The following is a 15,882-nucleotide window of genomic DNA, read 5'->3' as shown; positions in this document are numbered from 1 at the left end:
GTGTGACCGGTATGTAGTGGCACGTCATGCCGGCCTCCTGGAAGTCCCCGTCGGCCTCGTTGGCTGGTCGGTCCGGTGCACCTGGACTTCCACGAAAGAACTTTGGTGCATTCTTTCTGGAGTCCCAGGCCGACCAGCAGTTGTAGGAGCTCGGCCACGTTGGCGAGTCCAACCGAGAGTACCGTGAAGGAGGACGTGCTGCCCGTTCTAGCGGGAGCTGCACCTGGTCCAACCCGAGAAGGACTTCCATGGTGTGACCGGTATGTAGTGGCACGTCATGCCGGCCTCCTGGAAGTCCCCGTCGGCCTGGCTGGCAGGTCTGTCTTCATTGACGTTTTGGAGGAAAAACCCTATGAGGTTTTTATTTTGGGCTTCAGCCGGGCAGCAGTTCCAGGAGCCCGGGTAAGTTGGCACCTTACCCCGGTGTATTTGAGGTGGTGACACTTTTAGGGGTGCGAATATCTCCTTCACCTGAAATCCTGTGAGAGGGCATTTCTGCTCCGCGTTCCAAGTCCCTACGGTTCTTCCTAGCGGGAAGTCCTAACCGTTTGTGGCCGAGAAGGACTTCCATGGTGTGACCGGTATGTAGTGGCACGTCATGCCGGCCTCCTGGAAGTCCCCGTCGGCCTCGTTGGCTGGTCGGTCCGGTGCACCTGGACTTCCACGAAAGAACTTTGGTGCATTCTTTCTGGAGTCCCAGGCCGACCAGCAGTTGTAGGAGCTCGGCCACGTTGGCGAGTCCAACCGAGAGTACCGTGAAGGAGGACGTGCTGCACGTTCTAGCGGGAGCTGCACCTGGTCCAACCCGAGAAGGACTTCCATGGTGTGACCGGTATGTAGTGGCACGTCATGCCGGCCTCCTGGAAGTCCCCGTCGGCCTGGCTGGCAGGTCTGTCTTCATTGACGTTTTGGAGGAAAAACCCTATGAGGTTTTTATTTTGGGCTTCAGCCGGGCAGCAGTTCCAGGAGCCCGGGTAAGTTGGCACCTTACCCCGGTGTATTTGAGGTGGTGACACTTTTAGGGGTGCGAATATCTCCTTCACCTGAAATCCTGTGAGAGGGCATTTCTGCTCCGCGTTCCAAGTCCCTACGGTTCTTCCTAGCGGGAAGTCCTAACCGTTTGTGGCCGAGAAGGACTTCCATGGTGTGACCGGTATGTAGTGGCACGTCATGCCGGCCTCCTGGAAGTCCCCGTCGGCCTCGTTGGCTGGTCGGTCCGGTGCACCTGGACTTCCACGAAAGAACTTTGGTGCATTCTTTCTGGAGTCCCAGGCCGACCAGCAGTTGTAGGAGCTCGGCCACGTTGGCGAGTCCAACCGAGAGTACCGTGAAGGAGGACGTGCTGCACGTTCTAGCGGGAGCTGCACCTGGTCCAACCCGAGAAGGACTTCCATGGTGTGACCGGTATGTAGTGGCACGTCATGCCGGCCTCCTGGAAGTCCCCGTCGGCCTGGCTGGCAGGTCTGTCTTCATTGACGTTTTGGAGGAAAAACCCTATGAGGTTTTTATTTTGGGCTTCAGCCGGGCAGCAGTTCCAGGAGCCCGGGTAAGTTGGCACCTTACCCCGGTGTATTTGAGGTGGTGACACTTTTAGGGGTGCGAATATCTCCTTCACCTGAAATCCTGTGAGAGGGCATTTCTGCTCCGCGTTCCAAGTCCCTACGGTTCTTCCTAGCGGGAAGTCCTAACCGTTTGTGGCCGAGAAGGACTTCCATGGTGTGACCGGTATGTAGTGGCACGTCATGCCGGCCTCCTGGAAGTCCCCGTCGGCCTCGTTGGCTGGTCGGTCCGGTGCACCTGGACTTCCACGAAAGAACTTTGGTGCATTCTTTCTGGAGTCCCAGGCCGACCAGCAGTTGTAGGAGCTCGGCCACGTTGGCGAGTCCAACCGAGAGTACCGTGAAGGAGGACGTGCTGCACGTTCTAGCGGGAGCTGCACCTGGTCCAACCCGAGAAGGACTTCCATGGTGTGACCGGTATGTAGTGGCACGTCATGCCGGCCTCCTGGAAGTCCCCGTCGGCCTGGCTGGCAGGTCTGTCTTCATTGACGTTTTGGAGGAAAAACCCTATGAGGTTTTTATTTTGGGCTTCAGCCGGGCAGCAGTTCCAGGAGCCCGGGTAAGTTGGCACCTTACCCCGGTGTATTTGAGGTGGTGACACTTTTAGGGGTGCGAATATCTCCTTCACCTGAAATCCTGTGAGAGGGCATTTCTGCTCCGCGTTCCAAGTCCCTACGGTTCTTCCTAGCGGGAAGTCCTAACCGTTTGTGGCCGAGAAGGACTTCCATGGTGTGACCGGTATGTAGTGGCACGTCATGCCGGCCTCCTGGAAGTCCCCTTCGGCCTCGTTGGCTGGTCGGTCCGGTGCACCTGGACTTCCACGAAAGAACTTTGGTGCATTCTTTCTGGAGTCCCAGGCCGACCAGCAGTTGTAGGAGCTCGGCCACGTTGGCGAGTCCAACCGAGAGTACCGTGAAGGAGGACGTGCTGCACGTTCTAGCGGGAGCTGCACCTGGTCCAACCCGAGAAGGACTTCCATGGTGTGACCGGTATGTAGTGGCACGTCATGCCGGCCTCCTGGAAGTCCCCGTCGGCCTGGCTGGCAGGTCTGTCTTCATTGACGTTTTGGAGGAAAAACCCTATGAGGTTTTTATTTTGGGCTTCAGCCGGGCAGCAGTTCCAGGAGCCCGGGTAAGTTGGCACCTTACCCCGGTGTATTTGAGGTGGTGACACTTTTAGGGGTGCGAATATCTCCTTCACCTGAAATCCTGTGAGAGGGCATTTCTGCTCCGCGTTCCAAGTCCCTACGGTTCTTCCTAGCGGGAAGTCCTAACCGTTTGTGGCCGAGAAGGACTTCCATGGTGTGACCGGTATGTAGTGGCACGTCATGCCGGCCTCCTGGAAGTCCCCGTCGGCCTCGTTGGCTGGTCGGTCCGGTGCACCTGGACTTCCACGAAAGAACTTTGGTGCATTCTTTCTGGAGTCCCAGGCCGACCAGCAGTTGTAGGAGCTCGGCCACGTTGGCGAGTCCAACCGAGAGTACCGTGAAGGAGGACGTGCTGCACGTTCTAGCGGGAGCTGCACCTGGTCCAACCCGAGAAGGTCTTCCATGGTGTGACCGGTATGTAGTGGCACGTCATGCCGGCCTCCGGGAAGTCCCCGTCGGCCTGGCTGGCAGGTCTGTCTTCATTGACGTTTTGGAGGAAAAACCCTATGAGGTTTTTATTTTGGGCTTCAGCCGGGCAGCAGTTCCAGGAGCCCGGGTAAGTTGGCACCTTACCCCGGTGTATTTGAGGTGGTGACACTTTTAGGGGTGCGAATATCTCCTTCACCTGAAATCCTGTGAGAGGGCATTTCTGCTCCGCGTTCCAAGTCCCTACGGTTCTTCCTAGCGGGAAGTCCTAACCGTTTGTGGCCGAGAAGGACTTCCATGGTGTGACCGGTATGTAGTGGCACGTCATGCCGGCCTCCTGGAAGTCCCCGTCGGCCTCGTTGGCTGGTCGGTCCGGTGCACCTGGACTTCCACGAAAGAACTTTGGTGCATTCTTTCTGGAGTCCCAGGCCGACCAGCAGTTGTAGGAGCTCGGCCACGTTGGCGAGTCCAACCGAGAGTACCGTGAAGGAGGACGTGCTGCACGTTCTAGCGGGAGCTGCACCTGGTCCAACCCGAGAAGGACTTCCATGGTGTGACCGGTATGTAGTGGCACGTCATGCCGGCCTCCTGGAAGTCCCCGTCGGCCTGGCTGGCAGGTCTGTCTTCATTGACGTTTTGGAGGAAAAACCCTATGAGGTTTTTATTTTGGGCTTCAGCCGGGCAGCAGTTCCAGGAGCCCGGGTAAGTTGGCACCTTACCCCGGTGTATTTGAGGTGGTGACACTTTTAGGGGTGCGAATATCTCCTTCACCTGAAATCCTGTGAGAGGGCATTTCTGCTCCGCGTTCCAAGTCCCTACGGTTCTTCCTAGCGGGAAGTCCTAACCGTTTGTGGCCGAGAAGGACTTCCATGGTGTGACCGGTATGTAGTGGCACGTCATGCCGGCCTCCTGGAAGTCCCCGTCGGCCTCGTTGGCTGGTCGGTCCGGTGCACCTGGACTTCCACGAAAGAACTTTGGTGCATTCTTTCTGGAGTCCCAGGCCGACCAGCAGTTGTAGGAGCTCGGCCACGTTGGCGAGTCCAACCGAGAGTACCGTGAAGGAGGACGTGCTGCACGTTCTAGCGGGAGCTGCACCTGGTCCAACCCGAGAAGGACTTCCATGGTGTGACCGGTATGTAGTGGCACGTCATGCCGGCCTCCTGGAAGTCCCCGTCGGCCTGGCTGGCAGGTCTGTCTTCATTGACGTTTTGGAGGAAAAACCCTATGAGGTTTTTATTTTGGGCTTCAGCCGGGCAGCAGTTCCAGGAGCCCGGGTAAGTTGGCACCTTACCCCGGTGTATTTGAGGTGGTGACACTTTTAGGGGTGCGAATATCTCCTTCACCTGAAATCCTGTGAGAGGGCATTTCTGCTCCGCGTTCCAAGTCCCTACGGTTCTTCCTAGCGGGAAGTCCTAACCGTTTGTGGCCGAGAAGGACTTCCATGGTGTGACCGGTATGTAGTGGCACGTCATGCCGGCCTCCTGTAAGTCCCCGTCGGCCTCGTTGGCTGGTCGGTCCGGTGCACCTGGACTTCCACGAAAGAACTTTGGTGCATTCTTTCTGGAGTCCCAGGCCGACCAGCAGTTGTAGGAGCTCGGCCACGTTGGCGAGTCCAACCGAGAGTACCGTGAAGGAGGACGTGCTGCACGTTCTAGCGGGAGCTGCACCTGGTCCAACCCGAGAAGGACTTCCATGGTGTGACCGGTATGTAGTGGCACGTCATGCTGGCCACCTGGAAGTCCCCGTCGGCCTCGGCCACCTGTCGTTAAGCTGTGAGAGGAGCACGTGCTCCCGCGCCGTTTGAGTCTTTGGAATTTGTCCAAGACTCCTCAGATCGATCTGGCTCCCCGCGACCCGGCGGCGGAGGGACCACTCGCTCGGCAGTGCTTTGGAGCACTGTCGGTTACGGCGAGCGCGTCTTCCTCCCACACCGTCCGGGTCTGTTTCGCCCCCGGCCACCTACGGCCGGTGTCCCAAAAAGCCCGGCGGTCCTGCTAAGGCGGGCGCCGGTACCTCTCGCTCCCGCGAGGTGCGTTTGCTCAGTGCTGCTTCTATCACTCTAAAAGGCGTCCGAGAGTGTGCTGGTGTCGCCGGAGCCCGAGGCGCGAGACAAAGCTTTAAACGACGGGGAGGCAGTGACCGCCCCCGTATGTCCGCTGCTCGCAAGGGCCTCTCTAGCCGAGGTGCTCCCAGGCGCACCCGCGCATGGGGCACGGTTGTTTTTCGCAAGTAGTCCAAAGCCGTCTTCCGCCTCGCCCGAGGCTGGAAGTGTCGGCGTGGCTCCCGCATGCAAGCCACACGCGGCTCCACGGTGGCTTCCCTCCCCCCCTCTCCGGAGGGGGGCGGCCCCATCCCATGTGGAGCCGCTAAGCCGCCGGGAAAGCGGCCTCGGTTCCCCGTGGGCGACAAAGGCGTCCTCCTCGGCACTTTGCGAGCTGGGCCGCCAGAGAGAGCAGTTAACCCGGATTGTCGAGGTTGTTGTTGCCTTTGTCCCATATTACCTAAGCCTGGTCCTTGTTACCTTACTGGTAAGGGTTAGGGACGCTGAGCGCGCTCCATCTTCTCGGCTCTATGTTGGGCTCTCTCTAAACAGGTCCTCGACTTAAGACCGACCGGTCTTCGTAGGCATCCTTCATCTCGGCAGGTTGCGAGCTGGGCCGTCGGTGAGAGCAGTTAACCCGGATTGTCGAGGTTGCCGTTGCCTTTGTCCCATATTACCTAAGCCTGGTCCTTGATACCTTACTGGTAAGGGTTAGGGACGATGAGCGCGCTCCATCTTCTCGGCTCTATGTTGGGCTCTCTCTAAACAGGTCCTCGACTTACGATTCTGCCCCGACCGACCGACCGGTCTTCGTAGGCGTCCTCCATCTCGGCAGGTTGCGAGCTGGGCCGCCGGTGAGAGCAGTTAACCCGGATTGTCGAGGTTGCCGTTGCCTTTGTCCCATATTACCTAAGCCTGGTCCTTGATACCTTACTGGTAAGGGTTAGGGACGATGAGCGCGCTCCATCTTCTCGGCTCTATGTTGGGCTCTCTCTAAACAGGTCCTCGACTTACGATTCTGCCCCGACCGACCGACCGGTCTTCGTAGGCGTCCTCCATCTCGGCAGGTTGCGAGCTGGGCCGCCGGTGAGAGCAGTTAACCCGGATTGTCGAGGTTGCCGTTGCCTTTGTCCCATATTACCTAAGCCTGGTCCTTGATACCTTACTGGTAAGGGTTAGGGACGATGAGCGCGCTCCATCTTCTCGGCTCTATGTTGGGCTCTCTCTAAACAGGTCCTCGACTTACGATTCTGCCCCGACCGACCGACCGGTCTTCGTAGGCTTCCTCCATCTCGGCAGGTTGCGAGCTGGGCCGCGGTGAGAGTATGTAGCCCGGACTGTCCTGAAGCGTCACAGTGGCATATTGAACACCCCGGTTGACTTACATTTATGTGGTCGCGAAACCTGGTTGCGGTCTCAGTGCCAATCTGCGTCCAACAACGGGGCTCTTGGTTGCTCTCTTTCCATGTGTCCTCGAATGTCTTCCGATGCCTTGGAAGGGTCGGTCGGTTGTTTGAAGGCATCCTCCTCCTCGGCAGGTTGAGAGCTGGCCCGCGGTGAGAGTATGTAGCCCGGACTGTCCTGAAGCGTCACAGTGGCATATTGAACACCCCGGTTGACTTACATTTATGTGGTCGCGAAACCTGGTTGCGGTCTCAGTGCCAATCTGCGTCCAACAACGGGGCTCTTGGTTGCTCTCTTTCCATGTGTCCTCGACTGTCTTCCGATGCCTTGGAAGGGTCGGTCGGTTGTTTGAAGGCATCCTCCTCCTCGGCAGGTTGAGAGCTGGCCCGCGGTGAGAGTATGTAGCCCGGACTGTCCTGAAGCGTCACAGTGGCATATTGAACACCCCGGTTGACTTACATTTATGTGGTCGCGAAACCTGGTTGCGGTCTCAGTGCCAATCTGCGTCCAACAACGGGGCTCTTGGTTGCTCTCTTTCCATGTGTCCTCGACTGTCTTCCGATGCCTTGGAAGGGGGGTCGGTTGTTTGAAGGTGTCCTCCTGCTCGGCAGGTTTCGAGCTGGGCCGTCGGTGAGAGCAGGTAGCCGGGATTGTCCTGGGGCGCGTCGTAGCAGTTATGCCAACCCATGTCCTGCAGACCTGGGCCGCTTCCGAGCGGTGACCAGGTTGTACCGGTACCAAGTTGGCAGCCAGCTGCGACCTCCCGCGGGGCTCTTGGTTGACCTATTCTCTGCAAAGGTCCTGGACTTTCTCTGCTGCCTTGGAAAGTCGTCTTGTCCCCCTGGCACTGCGAGGCCGCCCACCTCCCGAGCGCAATAAATGAAGGTAGTCTCAGCACTTCGATGGAAGGGGGGACTACCTGGTTGATCCTGCCAGTAGCATATGCTTGTCTCCAAGATTAAGCCATGCACGTGTAAGTACACACGGCCGGTACAGTGAAACTGCGAATGGCTCATTAAATCAGTTATGGTTCCTTTGATCGCTCCAACCGTTACTTGGATAACTGTGGTAATTCTAGAGCTAATACATGCCTACGAGCGCTGACCACCCGGAACGCGTGCATTTATAGGACCAAAACCAATCCGAGGGCTTGGGCGGTGGGGTCGGGCTCCGGCCCTCCCTACGCTCTCCCCGGCCGCTCTGGTGACTCTAGATAACCTCGGGCCGATCGCACGTCCCCGTGACGGCGACGATACATTCGGACGTCTGCCCTATCAACTTTCGATGGTACTTTTTGCGCCTACCATGGTGACCACGGGTAACGGGGAATCAGGGTTCGATTCCGGAGAGGGAGCCTGAGAAACGGCTACCACATCCAAGGAAGGCAGCAGGCGCGCAAATTACCCACTCCCGACCCGGGGAGGTAGTGACAAAAAATAACAATACAGGACTCTTTCGAGGCTCTGTAATTGGAATGAGTACACTTTAAATCCTTTAACGAGGATCCATTGGAGGGCAAGACTGGTGCCAGCAGCCGCGGTAATCAGACGTGTGCTTGGAGAGCTCCTGCTGAAGGAGTGTGTGTTAGGTGCATTTTTCACATTTGGAGCCTGAAAACCTGCTGGAGTCGGCTGAATTTGTTCCAGGCAGGGTCCCCACTCCTTTCCCAGGAGGAGTGGGGTCCTGGGGAGAGACCCCGGAGTCGGGGGTGAGTAAAGAGGAGGACACACTGGCCGCCGAAGCCGGGCGGGAGCGTGGCCGCAAGATGGAGGAGGCAGCCGGCATGCTGCGCCGGTCGGAAAGAATGTGTAAGAGGAGCGGCGGCTCTAACGAGGACTTGAGCCAGCACAGCCGCGGGGATGTGGAGGCTTCACTCGCCGTGAACACTGTGAGTACTGGAGGAAGGACGGAGAGGTCCGCAGCGGCAGCCGACACACAGGCGGGAGCCACTGCGGGGGGAAAGCTCGCGGCGGTGGATGCCGCCGGTGACAGGAGGACGAGCGGGCAAGAGGCGCCGGGAATGTCGGAAACTGTCTGGTGCTCCGTGCTGTCGCATGGGGCATTGGGCGAAATCGTGGACATGGAGGACCTCGAGTATCGGCTCGAGGACTGGCCGGTATTAGCCCCGAGGGAGCCGCAAGAACAATTCCGCCGGAGGGTGATGGCGGTAACGAGCCTGTATATGGCTTCGGAAGAGGAGAGACTGTCCCTGAAGCAGTCTCTGGCTGAGCTCCGTTATCGAGCGGATCATTGCTCAAAAAATAAAAGACCGGCTATCTCAAAGAACATAAAGGAGCTGAAGGAGCGCATAGATTTTCTGGAGACTAGACTGGAGTTAATTTTACAGTCCTCGGGGAGTTTTCGCCAGCGGCTGGTGAGATGGAAGAAGTCCCTGGGGAAAAGAGTACAGAGACAGGGCCAGGAATCGGCCCAGGAATCGGCCCAGGAGACAAGCCTGGAGACAAGTCAGGAGGCAAGCGAGGGGTTAATCCCTGAATTGGAAGCAGCCTCAATCAAGCTGGGAGGAAGGGAGACGTCTGAGTGCAGCCAGGTGTCGGAGGGCAGCCTCCCCTGTGCACAGCGAGAGCGCGCTGTGGAGCACGAACTGAAAATACGAGACGGAGCAAGGCACCGGCCATCGGGTGTCTTGGTGTCGCTGAGCAGCTCGGAAGGCTCAGGGGAGTCGTGGTCGGAGTCGGAGGAGACCGGGTGCAGTGGCGGTCCCGGGGGACTTCTGATGGCCGAAATCAGGCAGGTACAGTCCCCACCGGTGAACTTTGGGGATTTCACATTCGGAGGGGATCCGGTGTCGGACGGCCTGTCTGACAAGGCCGAAAGGAGAAGGATGCGGAAGGCAAGGAAGGCAGGTAAGACTCCAATCATGGAGGAGCGGCTGGTGTATGTACCTCTTCCGAAGCCCGACGCATTCTCTGTACCCCGGGATGCCACTGCAAACCCCTCTGGTCAGCCTACTCCTGATCCTGCAGTGGATCAGGGGTCTGACGGAGGGGAGATTATGTGTAGCCCCCCTGCTCGGCAGGTTCAAAAGATCAAAAGCACTGCTGCCGCTAGAGCGAGTGGCGGTAGCAGTGCAGTGGCAAGACTGGCTGCGAGGCCGGATAGTGGAGCGGCAAATGAGAAGGTTGTGCTCGGGCCCAAGCAGCTGGGCACGGGAGCTGTGTGTATCCCCTTAGGGGAGAACAAATTGGTGCCGAGAGTGGTGCTCTCCTCAGCAAAGTTGCGCCTGGTGGAGGAAGAAGCAACCAGGAAAACAAAATCTGACATTGTGGCTGGTCCAGTAAGGGGGAAAGAAGCCTGCATGCAAAAAAACGCGCCTGTAGCAAAAAACGCAGGAAAAAACGCATGTGGTGTGAATGGGGGTGTGGAAAGGGAAAATTCAATTGTGATGGAGGATGGTGGGGAGAATGTTTCTGGAGAAGAAACAGGGTTGGGAAAGGTAAATGGTGTGAATGGTGTGGATGGAGGTGCAAGTGGGGGTATGATCTTGAATATGGGTGGGGGTGTAGAAAATATGGAATTGCAGGAGGTAGGCGCAGCTCCCGGAGGTGGCCCTAGTGTTCTGGAAGGAGAGTTGATGGAGGCTGGTCTAGGGGGAGACCCACTGAAAAGTGGGGCGCCAGTTGTTAAAGTGCCCATCGGGGCTCCGGGAGCTGTACAGGTTGGAAGGTCCTACGCTGCAGCCGCAGCGGGCCCAAGTGTCCCTTTGTCTGCTGGTGCCGTGCATGGTAACTTGCAACGGCGCCTTGCGGAGGCCCTAAGGAGAGGCGAGAGCTCTGTCCAGATAGGGGGTGAGCAGGTTGACCTGTCTTTCTGGTACGAGAAGTACGGACAGGCAGCCTTCCGAGAAAACCAAGGGAAGGGACCACCAGTGTTGTCCCTTCCGACAGGGGGACCCGGGGGTGTCCGCAGGAATGTGGCCCGTCTCCGGTGGGTTGGTAAGGAAGCAAGCCCCCCAAGATCTAAGGTTGTGGAGCTGCTCCTGGAGATGGGGTTCAGGGCTAATGACATCTATGCCCTGATCCATCCCTACGGCACCTCGGTGTTCGATGTCAGTTTCATGACGGCGGAGGGGTTGGAATCCTTCTGGTCCCGTCATGAGCTGGCACGGGCATTGCCCCAGTGGCAGGGTTTCGCCGTTCAAGCCGTTTCGAGGCAGAATGAGGTCATCAAGAGAGTGACCATTTTGACCAATAATGAGTCACTCTCTTGCATTGACATAATGACCTGGGTGGAGAGACATGGCGAGGTCAAAGGAATGCCCCAGAAAAACCGGGATGAGCATGGGATCTGGTCTGGGGCCTGGACCTTTTCCGTAAAATTAAAGGTCCAGGGGAACTCGGTGTCTCACATGCCCTCCTCTGCTTTCCTGGGGAGGGACAGGATCTTGGTCTTCTACCAGGGGCAGCCGAAGGTCTGTCACAAGTGCGGCAGCCCCACACATTTTAGCGCCCAGTGTAAGGAGAAGAGGTGTGCGCTGTGTGGGGCTCTGGGCCATCTTGCCGCCACGTGCAAGGACATAAGGTGCAACCTGTGTGGTGACCTTGGTCACCCCTTTAGCCGCTGTCCGCGCTCCTTCGCTAACCTGGTCTTTAACCCGGTGGCGCCTGGTCTGGCTAGTGGCAGTGGTCAAGGTCACGGTGTCGCTGGGGAAGGGGCTGGTGAGGATGGAGGGGTGATAGGGTCGAGGAAGGTAAGGACCCTGCCTTCTTCCAAATTTAGGAGGCAGGAGTGCCGTCGACTTGAGAGGGAGCAGGAGGGGCCCCAAAGCCATGGGGTTCAGTCTGCCGTCCCTCAGGAGGCTGGCATGTCTGCGGAGGCCCTTGGGGATGGTGGGGTAGAGGAGGAGATCAGGAGACTGGTCAGGAGGAGAGGAGAAGCCCCCTCTAGTGAGTCCTCATACTATGGTAGTTTGGATGAGGACGAAGTAAAGGGGCAAGATAAGAGAAAAGACACTGGTAGGAAGGCCCTGTATAAGACCAAAGGGGCCCCGTTAAAAACATCCAAGACCGGCCAGATCCCAAAGGAGGGTTTGACTGGCTCCCCCCTGATAGGGCTCTCCAACCGGTACCAGGCCCTTCGGGAGGACATCTCCTCCTCTTCGGAAGAAGGGGAGGGCGAGGGTGAGGTACCGGTGCGAAGGTCGGGTCCTTCGGGAGGTGCTGGACCCTCGAACCAGGTAGTAGGCCGAATACCTGAGGAAGGGGTTGTCACGGCACTGGTGGACAAAGGGGGAGGTGGGGAAATGGGGGAGGTAGTGGGGGAGGGGGATGGGAGTGTAAATAATATTGTTAAAAATGTTGTGGACTCACTTTCTCCTCTTTTGGTTCTAGATGGAAAAGACCTTTCCAAAGACATGGATCTCTCGGGTGCGAGTCTCAAGAGAGGCAACGAGGATTCCCCGGACCCAGATAGCGACGGGCTAACTGGGGGAGGGAAGAAGCTAGCGGTCGACCTCGATCACTCTTGATGGCGGTACCTACTCCGTTGACCCTGGCGAGTATTAATGTCGCCAGCATTAGGTCAGATGCGGCCAGATTCACGGCCTTTGATTTTCTCGGCCGGGTTGAGGCCGATGTTTTATTTTTGCAGGAGACCAGGGTGCCAGACCTGGCATCTGTCCATATGGCCAGGAAGGAGTGGAGGCATGGGCCATCTTACTGGTCTCTTGCGGCCGAGCCGTATAGCGGAGTAGCTGTCCTTTTCAGGACGGCGGAGGTAAAATGCCGACGAGTAATCGAGGTAGAAATGGGGAGGTGTCTGGTCCTGGACGTCTTCATGAAGGGGCAAGAGCTTAGGCTCATAAACATCTATGGTCCACAAACCAAGTGGGACCGCAAGTGCCTCTTTATGAAGATCAAGCCTTTTCTTTTTACCAGCCGCCAAGTGGTCTTTGGAGGAGACTTCAATACGGTTGTGAGACAGAAGGATCGGAGGGGCTCCAAAGACAGGCTGGGCTATGACAGCGTCGCTTTGAATAGCATAGTCAGTGAGGCTCGTCTGGTGGATGTCCACATTAGGCACACCCCGGACCACAGTGGTTTCACATACCATAGGGGTAGTCAGATTAGGTCTAGAATAGACAGGTTTTATTTGAAGGAGGAGGCTGTCTCCTCACCACTTGTGGTTGTGGAGGTAGAATTCTCCGATCACTGTTTAATTGTTTTTTCTTTGAACGTTGCAGAGACCCATCGGATGGGAAGGGGCTTTTGGAGATTGAATTCGGCACTCCTGGAAGAAGCGGACGTCAGACAGTCCTTTGAGGATTTTCTGCAGAGCCAGGTACCCCTTTTGGGCCTTTGTAACAGTAAGTCAGAGTGGTGGGAGATGCTCAAGAAACGCGCGGCAAAATTCTTCCGCCAGCTTTCCAACTTTAGGAGCCTGGCCGGACACTGTCTGTACCAGGACCTAAGAAGGAAACTCGAGCAGCTGGTCTCGACAGGGGGTAGCCGTAAGGATATCTCCTGTGTGAAATCATTGCTCAAGAGGTGTCAGTACGATAGGCACACATCCTTAGTTTTTGAGAGGGATTTCGGGAAGTATCGCTCGCCTGACCCTTACAAAAACTGTAGGATGTCAGTGGATTGCAAGTATGTGGCAGGACTGATCGACAGTACGGGATCCCTGAACAGGTCCAAATCAGGGATTCTGGAGGTGGTCAGATCCTTCTACTCACACCTCTTGAGTAAGAAGGAACTAGATCGAGACAAGATGTCGGCTTTCCTGGCTGAAACCATTCCGGAGCCAGGGATAAGCCCCTCTCTTGGCGTTTTGACAGAGGAAATCAAGGAAGGGGAAGTAAAGAGGGCGATTGAAGGGCTTGCTCTTAAGAAATCGCCGGGACCGGATGGCTTAACGTCCGAGTTTTACAAGACCTTTGGGGAAGCTTTGATTCCCCTCTTGACTGGGGTTTTTAATGAGTGTCTATCCTCGGGCACTCTACCAAAGTCAATGTGTAGGTCAGCCTTGATTCTGTTGTCAAAGGGTAAAGATCCGTCCCGTGTTGAGAACTGGCGTCCCATAGCGCTTCTCAATACGGACCGGAAGATTCTGGCTAAGATACTGTTTAACAGGTTGGTCGAGTTTGCACCGCGGCTCCTTTCGGGTGTCCAGCACTGCACTGTCCCGGGTCGTAGCACCTTTAGTGCTGTCCTGGGTGTCAGGGAGGCGGTGGAGCAGGGCAGAGCTGGGCACTGGAAGGGGTACATGCTGTCCTTGGATCAGGCAAAAGCGTTTGACAGAGTTGATCATGAGTATCTCTGGTCCACCCTTTTGAGATACGGTCTGCCTGGGGGGTTTGTGAATTGGCTGCAAACATTGTATGCAGGGGCTGAGATTTTCCCACTGGTGAACGGTTGGGTTGGTCGTCCTTTTGGGGTGGACTCTGGTGTCCGTCAGGGTTGTCCTCTTAGCCCGCTGCTATATGTGTTCGCGATCGACCCCTTCCTTGTGAGGGTTGACCGCGGGCCGTTGGTGGGTGTGAGGATGGACTTGGCGGTCGAGGAGTCTGCCGTAAGGACGATAGCGTACGCCGACGATGTCACTATCTTCGTCTCCTCGCAAGGGGAGGCGGAATGGGTGATGTCTGAGGTAGATCGCTACTCGGACGCGTCTGGGTCCAAGATCAATCTGGATAAGTGCGAAAGTCTCTGGTTGGGAGTGGGGGACCCAGATTTTTGTCTCCCAGACACCCTCCCTGTGCCCCAAGACACTGCAAAAGTTCTGGGCATAGATTTCGGCAGAGGAGACTATCCTACTCAAAATTGGGAGAGCAGACTGCAGATTGCCACCAAAAAGGTGAACCAGTGGAAAGGTTGGACTTTGACCTTCAGGGAAAGGATCAACTTGGGCAAAACATACCTGCTCCCGTTGTTTATTTATCTGGGCAGCATTTGTATCTTGCCAGAACCCTTCTGGACACGAATCTACAGCCTGTTTTTCCAACTGTTGTGGGGAAACAGGCTGAACCTAGTTAAGAGAGAGGTGACTTACCTAACAAGGAGACAAGGAGGGTTGGGTATGGTCAACCCGGTAGTGTTCCTGGTGGACACCTTTCTTAAATGTAACGTGGCAATCCTCTACAAAGAGAGGGCTCCTTTGTGGGTAGTTTCATGCAAGGTGTGGTTTCAGCCGTTCTTCCAGGAATGGGAGAACGGAGGGCGAGTGAAGGATCTTCGATCGCAGCGGGGGCATCTCCCGGCTTACGTTGCCCCGGTTCTGAAGGTTGTCCGCCGATGGTGTCTGGAGAAGGATGAGGTGATTGCGCTGCCGAGGAAACTCCTCGACAATAGGGTGATCACCTCCTATTTCCAGGCATCATTGGCCCTCAAGGACTGCCCAGGTAGGGATCTGAGGGAGGGACTAACATTGTTGAATTCAAATAGGATCCCCCAGAAGTATTGGGACTTGACCTGGCGCTGCTTCCATGGTAAGTTATATGTGAGGGGAAATTTGAAGTACAGGAACTCTGATGAAAGGGATTGTCCCCGGGAGGAGTGTGGCGACACGCTGGAAAGCATGGAGCACTTCCTGCTTCCGTGTCCCCTCAATATAGAGGTGTACAAACAGGTGGGTATCTCCATCGGGTGGCCAGAGATGGAGAGCCTCTCCTATGCTGAGTGGGCCTATGGGGCGTACAGAGAAGTTGGTAACAGGGACCGATGCACTTTATTCCTAGTTAGTGCAGTGGTCAGGTTCTACACGTGGAATGCACGGTGCCTAGTTTCGACGGGAAGAAAGACCCTCCAAAGGGGTGAGGTATGTAGTAACATCCTTGGTGACCTGGTGAAGGTGCGCTCTTTGGAGTTTGAAAGACTGGGTGCACGTAAGGCCTCCCGCCTATGGAGGGGTTTTTCTTTTGACGTGCCCTAGTCGTTCAAGCTTCTTCCTGGTGTAGGGCTGTATTTCAATCACCCTAGCCTTTTGTTTTGAATTATGATGTGGATGTTAAGGCTTGAGGACACCGAACCAGCGTACTCTTGAGACGAGGTGGTGGGTAGGTAACGAGATTGGTATGGGTTGTTATGTAGGGATAGTGGGGCTAGTGAGGTTTTGGGTGGGGGTTTTTGGGGGGTGGTGGGAGGATTGTATATGTATATATGTAAATTTGTTGGGCACTGGGAGGTCAGCTTTGGCCTGGTCCCTAACCTGGGAAAAACTTTGGGACCTAGCTCGGATTTATCCTGGAACTTTGGGGCCGGAGCGAGCTTCTTGTATGGTGGGGTGTTGGGTTTGTGGGGATAGGAAGAAGGTAGGGAGAGAGTAGGGTTGTGTCACAAAATAATTTT

This window comes from Rhinoderma darwinii, chromosome 4 (genome assembly GCF_050947455.1).
Source record: "Rhinoderma darwinii isolate aRhiDar2 chromosome 4, aRhiDar2.hap1, whole genome shotgun sequence".
Classification (NCBI taxonomy): Eukaryota; Metazoa; Chordata; class Amphibia; order Anura; family Rhinodermatidae; genus Rhinoderma; species Rhinoderma darwinii.
Note: the sequence above shows the minus strand (reverse complement) of the source record.